This window comes from Macrobrachium rosenbergii, chromosome 55 (assembly GCF_040412425.1).
Source record: "Macrobrachium rosenbergii isolate ZJJX-2024 chromosome 55, ASM4041242v1, whole genome shotgun sequence".
Taxonomy (NCBI): domain Eukaryota; kingdom Metazoa; phylum Arthropoda; class Malacostraca; order Decapoda; family Palaemonidae; genus Macrobrachium; species Macrobrachium rosenbergii.
Window position 1 is genome coordinate 62,708,306 of NC_089795.1, and position 10,710 is coordinate 62,719,015.

Consider the following 10,710-nt stretch of genomic DNA (forward strand, 5'->3'; position numbering starts at 1 on the left):
AAAGATGGACAAAGATGACCGGCTAAAACACATGGAATTTTGCATGTCATGTGAGTGCAATTCCTAGCTGAAACAAAGGGAAGAGTGTATCTTTGGGTGGGTCTCACTCATTGCGTATCTCTGCTAAACTGTCTCCTGTGTCACTGTGTTTTTTGCAATTCTCGTCAAAATAATCGTACTGGATGAAGGAGCAAGAGGTGGCCAAACTGTTTTTACTATGATAAACTGAGGCCATCAAAGGAGCCGATGCTGCTAAGGGAGCAAACACCATACAAAGGTCTTAAACAACTGAAGAGGTTGAGTGTTGTTAATTTAGATAACTACACATCACTTAGCTGGCAATAGCGTTTCTTAAGCCATCTCATGTGAAAATGCAAGACAATTACATGCTGATCTCTTAAAAACAACCCCCGGAACATTCTGATATAGATACCATTCAAGGGTTCAAAGTCAGTCATGGGTGGTTTGAGAAATTCAAAAGAGAGAAGCTGCATACGCAGTGTGGTGAGGTATGGAGAGACTAATGTTCTGACAAAGAAGCTGCCAAGATATATATTAGAGTTCAATCACTATATAAAGGTTAAAGATTTTGCCTTCAAACAAGTGTTCAGTTGTGAAGAGACAGGCATGTTTCAGAGGAAAATGCCAACAAGACCTAAATTTATATTAAGAGAACTTATTGCCAGGTTACAGGCTAATGAAGGACAGGCTACCTCTTTTGCTCTGTAGGAATACAAGTGGGGACCTAAAATTGAAATTTTTGCTTAAAATACCTCAAGGGTTTTTAAGAAAAACAATGTAATGAAAAATAAATCAAATGTGATATGGAAGGCTAACAGTCAAGACTGGGTAACCAGGCAGTATTTTACTGAGTGGGTGAATGAAGTGGCTGGCCCTACCATCAAGAAATGCCACAAGGAAAAACACTGCCTCTGAAGGCCCGTCTTGTGATGGACACGGCATCTGCTCACTCTCCAGGCTTGGAGGCTGCGTTGCTGCTGGAGATTCACTTCGTCAGGGTGAGGTTCTTGTCCCTTAATACAACTTCTCTCATCCAGCCCATGGACCTGTATGTCATCTCTAATTTCAAGAAACTTTGAACTAAAGCACTATCCAGAGCTGCTTTGAAGTAACCCTAAGAGGATTCTGGAAGCACTACTTCAAACCCTCCACTGCACAAGCTTCACAGACAAAGCTATACCACCATGAACTCTTATAGGACCATAAACTCTGCCTGGAGGAAATTGTGGCCAGATGCTGTAGCAGAATGGGACTTTGCATGCATTGAGCCTGTGTTTGTTGTAGAGGACAGTGTCTCTAGGAAAGTCCGTGGGCTTAGAAGTGAGTGATGACGCTGTAGATGAGTTAGTGAAGGAGCGTCATTACATTTTAATCTAAATACTGACTTGAATCAACATCTTCCATTCTTCAACCATTTATATACTTATGTCGATGCTCCTTACAACAAGCAATGGCAATCTCCCTATCAGCTCTAAGGTTGTTGTACTTTGTCCAGCTCTGCGTGTCTCTTTCCATGTGGTACAGTACGTGAAGGTCAGAAGCACATATGATCTGCCTACTAACAGTTTATTTGCCTCTGGGCACTCACTGCTTCCATTAAGGCAATGCCCAACAGACAATGGATTCGAAGATCAAATAATACAATCAGAAAAACGAAAGTTCTTTGACTGCTTCTACCAACAAAACAACGAAACAGAATGACCTAACAAGGAGATAGGACAACTGATAACAATATACTACCAGATCAGTTTCAACAACGAATACAACAACAACAGCAACAACATCAAGAAAATTATCAAGATGGAAGTTCAGCCACTAGTAGCATACACCAACGTAAACATACGAGTACATATACTGAAAGCCCAACCTACTGGCATCCCTTATTATGAAAAACAGCACATGTAGACCTACGCCAAAGGAGATAAATGCCAATGTGGTTTATGAATTTATTTGCCTTGTGGAGGAATGCATACCTTCCAATGAAAGCTATATCGGCAGGACATCGAATACACTTAGACTGCGATTAAAGGAGCACAGAAAACACGGGAGATATCTTCCAACACAACACAGACAAACACGACAAGAAACCAACATACAAGAACTGATAAGCTACACCAGAATAAAATAGAAATGCTGCACATATGACAACAGAAGCAGTGTGTATAACAACAAACTAACCAACGCTAAACGTCCAGATGGAAAGAGATAGGGCTCCTCCACCGCCAAGGGAAAGGAGACAAGGTCAAGGTTACTGCCAACACAAGCCCGCCCAAATACCCTAGAAGACATTAGTAACATAAGAACTAGAAATAGAATGTTAAACTAGAGAAATAATGTAGTTACACTATGTAATAACATATATAAATGTAATTTAAATAATTAACCACCCCCTGGAAAACTCAGCATTGTAAATAAAAGTAATAACAAACACCCCCACTTATATTCCCGTCTCCTTGGAGCTATAAATAAGATGCTGGATGTTACTGTGCCTTAGTTCTTGCTTGACAAAGCCTGTGACACAGGCAAAACGGGACCGAAGCAAGTGGAATAAATGGAAACCACGACCCGACTGTGTGTACTTATCCAGAATTTTGAAGAAAGACTAAAAGCAGAAGTGGGAAAATATGAAAAATTCAGTATCCAAGAAGTCAGTGCCACAAAGGCGATAGCCTATAATACATATATACATACATACACACACACACACACACACACACACACACACACACACATATATATATATATATATATATATATATATATATATATATATATATATATATATATATATATATATATATATATATATATATATATTATATATATATATATATATATATATTTTATATATATGAGAAGAGGGCATTGTCGCTGTTACAATTACACACACATATACATATCCATTATATATATATATATATATATATATATATATATATATATATATATATATATATATATATATATATATATATATATATATATAATATATATATATATATATATATATATATATATATATATATATATATATATATATACTGTATATAGTAGCTGACGCAGTACAAGCGTTACAAAAGGTAAAAACACACCCAGACCGTAGAATACACACAAAGCATAGAAACACACCCAAAACGTAGAACACACCCGGATATTTATCTATCCCAACCTTCCATTAGACAGGAAAAGGAATCAAACCTATCTACAGTGTAATATCAAAGAATTCTTATTTACAAGTTTTCAAAAATATAAATACAGTATATAAATTATAAAGTAAAATCTTTCACAAATTCACTATACCACTACTTTAATACAAAACTTGATTGTAAACAACATTTTTAGTTTCACCGTCAGGAGCAAGAATAAATAAATTCTTGGGTGAACCCACCCTTGAGCAAGCAACATAAAATTGTCCGTGGGAAAAACATGACAATCCCAAATCCACTCCACAGTACTACATAGACTGTCCCTGTGCCTTGTTGATCGTGAACGAGAATGGAAGTGGTATCCGTGGGATAAAAACTGTTTAGCCCTCTCCCTTTCCTGTTCAGATGGTTGCTTCAATTGCATTGCCCAACATTTTTGGCATTTTATATTTCACCCCTTTTCACCACCTCCTTCCTATCGGGGCTGAACCTGGACTTAAAGGGAATTGGGAGTGTCACTTTTAGTCTTAGTAACCTCGAAAATTATGGATTAGACACTAATATCTGTCGTTCTCGGTTATTTTTACATGTCACCCCCTTCCCACCCCCAACTCCCTTTGGTGCCAGTAATGTCTTACCCCCCACAGTATTCTTTTCTAGATAGTAAGCCATATGTATACCCAAGGCCAAGAGAGACAAGGCCCACCCAATTGGGTGGAGTCGCCTCCCACCTGGGGTAACTACGTAGGTGGTGACGTATCTTAGAGGTACCTGCTCATTACGGCAATTCCACTGCTGACGCAATAAGGAGGTAGACAAATCTCCACCTACACGGGGGATTTGGGGGGAAGTGAGTAGACCTTCTCTTTCTCCTGGCCTTGTGTATACCGAAATGAGATACAATAATCCTGAAAAGTTTATTTAGTTACCAAGTGTACGGGAAGAACCAGCACCATTTCAGGGAAGCCCTTCCCATCCCCAACCCCTTAAGTGCTAGTGATGTATTACCACCACATTATTCTTTTCCCGATAGTAAGTCATGTGTATACCAAGTCTAGTTGAAATTGCTCAATGCGTTTCAGAGTTATGCACATACATACTGTACATCCATTTTTATATATATAGATTTATATATACGTGTATAATATATAATGTATATATATATATATATATATATATATATATATATATATATATATATATATATATATATATATATATAAATAATTATACTGTATATATAATATATATATGTATGTATATACATATTATCAACATATTTATATATACACATGCACATACACAGACACACACATTTCATATATATATATATATATATATATATATATATATATATATATATATATATATATATGCATATAGTATTAGTTATATATATATATATATATATATATATATATATATATATATATATATATATATATATATATATATATATATATATATATATATATATGAACACATAACATACACAGCAATAAGCTATCACTGTGGAGGTGGGATGATTGGATACTAATTGCAAAACCTGAATTCAACAGAAATACGTACAGTCCACATTTTTATTTCTAAAGACAAATGGATAATGTCACTGGAATCTATATTATGTTATTCCCTTTTCAGTCATGATATTCTAGAGGTGGAGTGAATTTGATTTTAATAAAAAAATTTTGCGGTTTGGTACATGAAAGTGCAAAAATGTCATTTATATATATATATATATATATACTATACATATATAGTATATATATACAGTATATTTATATTTATATGTATATACATACATACACACACAGACATATATATATATATATCTATATATATATATAATCCACACACATATCTATATATATGTGTGTGTATATAAATAAATATGTTATATATATTTATATGTATAAATATATATATATATATATATATATATATATATATATATACATATATATATATATATATATATATATATATATATATATATATATATATATATATATATATATATATAGGCTTGACCAAATAAGCCCTGCTGTAACAACCTAATTTTCACCTTATTCTAGACAGCATAAATAGGTAATACAAGCAAAACACGAAAAATTCTCCATTAGCCTTCCTGGGGATGAAGATTTTTTATTAGGTTTTCAATAATTTCCAGTCAGGCAACCGTTTCACTGTTTCCATTCAAGTGAAAATTTCAGGTATGCAGGTACTGTACTAAGATGATTTCATCAGAGCGTATCTAACAACGATTAATCTAGATCTGTCATAAAGTCGTTCAGCAGAATACTAACAATTATCAGCAGGGCGAGAATGATAGGATTCCTTGAAGACCTAATCACCAAAATACTTGGAAATGTGCTTCAAAGATCGGCAAAGTCAGTTCAGGAAAAACTATATCTATAAAAAATTCGGTGAGAGCATGGCCTTTGTATGAGTCACGTGCTCTCCACATACTGTGCACCTCTATCCGAAATGTTCTCATCCCCTTCTGGCACCGGCATCAGTCTAAGTCTTTTCATTTTCCACTAACTTACAGGTCATTTTCTTTTGGATACATTTCCCACATGAAGCTGGAATTCTAATAAAGCCACGCATAATTTTCAATGAGAAAATGGTCTGACTAAAAATTGAAATAGAATGGAAGAGTTGAAAGTCAGTTTGTGGCCCCACTGTAGAGATAAGATCGATTAATATCAATACCAGTGAACCGTTTCTATATACATATGAGTACGAGGAATTTGTGGGAAAACATGTCCTTGGGATGCATAGTTAAATGCGTATCTGCAGTAGGGGTACTAGGAGACATAAGAGGAAAAACTAAATATACACCAAGTTTTTCCAGTAGCAGTTCGAAGTACTTAGGAATTCATGAGAATAGAGTAGAATAAAGGATTTAGGCCAAAGGCCAAGCGCTGGGACCTGTGAGGCCATTCAGCGCTGACACGGATATTGACAATAATAAGTTTTGAAAGGTGTAAGAGGAGGGAGTGGAAAGAAGATGGAAGAAAGAGAATATGAACGGAGGTACAGTCAAAGGAATGAAGGGAGTTGCAGCTAGGGGCCGAAGGGACGCTGCAAAGAACCTTAGTAATACCTGCGCGGTGCACTGACGGCACTATCCCCCTAGGCTTGTTACTCAGTATACTGGAGAAAGGAACGACACGTTACAATTACAATTATGAATTGAGGCTACAGTGAAAAAGTAGTTCCAATATCGCTTCTGCTTGTTAAGAGAAATCAGCCACTTATCAGTTACATTAAATAAGTATAAAGGCGCCAGTTCAAAAATAGTTACAGACTCAAATTTGACAATATCATAGAAGATAAAGAAGTAAATAAATAAATATAGAAAAGGAAAAAGACCTTTTTAAAATACATTTCATCTCCGTTCGTTGACATTCTTTACGACAGTTTACACAGAAACGACACACATATATAGATGTGTCTATATATATACTGTATATATATATATATATATATATATATATATATATATATAGAAGGACAGGGTGACAAGGAGATAGCCGGTCATCAAAAGGTGATACATTTATTGCCGACGCGTTTCGTAATAACCTAGTTACATCGTCAAGGCTAAAAGAGAAAACAACACAAATTAAAAACACATGGAATATAACTTTGACTTTAAGAGTCTCAACAAATTATACCAAACTTACATTAAAACAAAACAAGATTTGAAAAGCACCTGCTAGACTAAAGGCTGAAGGCTTTATGATTCGGAAAGGTGTGTGTGTGTGTGTGTGTGTGTGTGTGTGTGTGTGTGTGTGTGTGTGTGTGTCGTTACATATAAACACATATATATGTATATATATACACTATATATATGTGTGTATACATATATATACTGCCATATATATGTACAGTATATATATGTGTATACATATATATACTGTACATATATATGGCATCGCACCAAATTCATTATGTTCCATAAAGCAACAACGCAAAAGTCATCTAAGCTAATTACACGCATACCAATCATATATTCTTAGAAATACTCTTACATTCATGTAGTTGTATGCAGAATCTAATCAAAAAGGTGATTAATAACCAAATGAAAACTTATGGACTACAATTTCCGAAGATCAACTCCTCAACATAACAGTAAGAAAATTTATAAGAAAACTTTACAGTGGAATAATAAGTGTACTTAGATAATGCAAATAATCTGGGTGCACTCTCCAACAAAAAATTCTTATCGTTGGGTGACTTAAGTTCTTGAGTGAAGAACGAGAATAACATTAGCGATAAAAGCTTTCTGTACACGTCTTGTATGAAACAGAACTCCCGTTATCGAAACTCTCTGGGCGTGTTACAAGGGTCTTCTGATGAAATGACTCCACCTCGGCAAGGTTGTGACAATATGTGTTAATGTATGTTAATGTAATGTTTATGATAAATTTCTGATTAATGATACCATCTCGGTTGGGTGGAACTGAACTTTTCGAACCTCTCATTTGGTATAAAAGGTTTTGAAGGAGAAGTGATGGTTCAGGTCCCATGCTTTATCTCTCTCCTTCCATCCCGGCTAAGACAGCGCGTCGTCCACTCCTCTTGTCAACAAAGGTTGGAGGAAGAGTACTTAGAAAAGAGAGAGAGAGAGAGAGAGAGAGAGAGAGAGAGAGAGAGAGAGAGAGAGAGACCACGCTACCGAATAATTATATTCGCTGTGTTAAGAAATATGAGCATCATTTACAAACACTCAAGTTAGAACATTGTCCTTTCAAATAAAGGAATTACAACTTATTGTAATCAACAAGCAGGTAGGCTACATAGATAAAGAATAAAGAGACAGGTGAAATCTTGTCATGTCTTGAAAGTTCAAGCAAATTCTACCTATCAACTCTAACCACAAAAAAAAAAAAACGCTATAAAATTAACATCTATAACAGTGAATGCTACTTCATAATCGTTCAGAAACCTTCAGCTACGGAATCTGGCTTGGTGGGTCCTCAAGCCAAAGGAACCCGGATGCCAATTTGAGGAAGGCCAAGGGAATAAGATATACGTCAGGACTCCAATATCTGTACTGAATAGTTATTGCTGGTTTATATTCTTGCCAGTGTAACACACTGTCAAATTTGACGGAAGGATGAGACGGTCGAGCCGTTAAGTTTCCACCACAGTTAGCAATCTGACGCCCGGTTATGTGGAGGCAAATGTAAAACGCGCAGTTTATTACCCGTAAACTATAGTCGATACACGCAGAAAGAAATACTGTATATAAATACACGTTGCGTTTCATCAGGTAGAGATCTTCCGAGGCAAACTTCGACATACAATCTCCGCTTCCTCTCTTGTTTTAGGGGGAATGGGGCCTAGAGAAGCCCTGTCTGCCTCCTTGGAAGGGCTGCTGCTGTAGAGGAGACACCAACTTAGATGAGAATGGAGTAGAAGGTTCCTCGGGGCACTTAGGGGTGAAAAAAAAATTACTGAAGTTAGTAAGGACCTCCTGTCATAATATTCCCAGACTATTCGTTGCTATCTCAGATGTTGCGGGCTTGTTGAGCTGGAACTTGTCTGCATTCAATGTTTCGTGGAAACTATCTTGAAATGCTTCAGATCCGACAATAAACGCATCAGCATCTGTAAAGTTGCCTTTAGTATAGTGTGCGGTACTTGATGTGGATTGTTTAGCACTTCTGATTTTCATTTTTGATTCGTGGTTAGACTTGGAAGGGAGAAAGTGCTTAAATATTTTAGGCCTGGGGAAAATTTATCAGTCGTTCATTCTTCCTATGTGACCACTACATTGGTAGGTCGTTTATTTGAGACAAGAAATGTCTCTAATGTTTTTGTGTTACTCATTAACTCTCTCTTATAACCTAAAATAAACATTAGTTCGGTGTTACAGTCTTATACTTTTTTTTATGTCGTTTTACATAAAAAGATTTACTCGTTATACTTGCTTTCGTTGCAAGAGATCACCTCGTCGAGGCCCTCCCATTCCGATGGTATACATTTTATAACAGAAATGAACAATCAAATCTACTGTACCTTCTTTCATTGGCACCCCTACTCTTTCCCATAGCTGCGACTCACAACGGTCGACTAACGACTTGATACCTAATTCAGTGGAGTTAATGAATAGAATGAGATCAAGCGAAGTACTAGGCGATGTTATTCACTCAATGAGCAACACTGTGGCATACACATTGGTGAGAGACCGATTTTTTCTTTGGTAATAAATCGTCTTCTAGGGTTACAACTGAGAGAGATTACAGGTCAGCTCACAGCCGAATGGTGAAGCGTACATTCCGATGCTCGAATTTTAAAACTTGGATTTAAGTAGGACCTCAAATTGAGTTGCAAAACTGTAATAATAAAATAATACCTACTTTAAGAACTATTAGTTTGCCATTCCCAGTCGTTCAAATAATAAACAGTAACGATCTTGGTAGAGGTTGGTAGCTTCTTAACCTTGAATCTTACCTAAATTCTGAAAACTATAGGGTTAGAGCAGACGCAAAGCAAACTGATTTTGACGGACCTAAAATGTACAGCACTCGCTCCCTTTTTGCTTTATTTCATTCTAAAGACACCACTGTAACTCTAGACTTCGGTAAAATAAACTTTGGTGTTAATCCGAAATGGTATTGCCGAAGATTTGCATGAAATTCCTGCCTTAGCCGAATGTTCCGATAAAGAAAGGCCTTCCTTTGTCAGTCTTTCCAAAGCCTAACATGTTCAGCCAAAACATAGGCCTACACTATCTAAGTCGGAACCACCACCCCGTGTGAGCATATAGAATGTCGATAATGCGGCAGGATTCAGCAGCACTAAGCGGGAGTACAACACAAATAAATCCTTTGATGAACATGAACAGACTCCCAGTGCAGACAATTCATCCATAAGACTTTGGCTCATTTGGCAGTACTTATGGGGAGAAGGGGGGAAGGATTTATTGGTATGTATGTATATTCAAGAAGCAGACGCCTCCCAAGCACAGGTCACTGCTCCCCCAGAAATGGGGTTAGTCTGTCCCGAAACCCCAAGGATTTGTGAGACATCAATCCGGAAGTCAGCAAAACAAGTGTTTTTTTCTGAAAGCCTCCCCCGTAGGAGGATAGTGCTGTCAGTGCACCTCATGCGGTGCCCTGTAGGCATTACTTAAGGTCCTGTGCAGCGTCCCTTCGGTCCCTAACTGCAACCCCTTCCATTTCTTTTACTACACTTCCTTTCATATTTGTTTTCTTCCGTCTTGCTTTCCACCCTCTCCTAACAATTGTTTCAGAGTGCAACTGCGAGGTTTTCCTTCTCTTACACCTTTGAAACCTTTCACTCTCAATTTTCCTTTCATCGCTGAAGGACCCTCACAGGTCCCAACGCTTGGCCTTTGGCCAAAATTCTATATTCCATTCCAAATCATTCCCGAAAGTCTCAGGATATGTTAGACATAAATACAGAGGTCACAAAAACAATTTTTTTTTTTTTCATCATGACCGTACGTGACATGTTTTTCACAGGACAGCACCTAGCCCACAAGCTTATTACTGTCTACTGAGCTCCA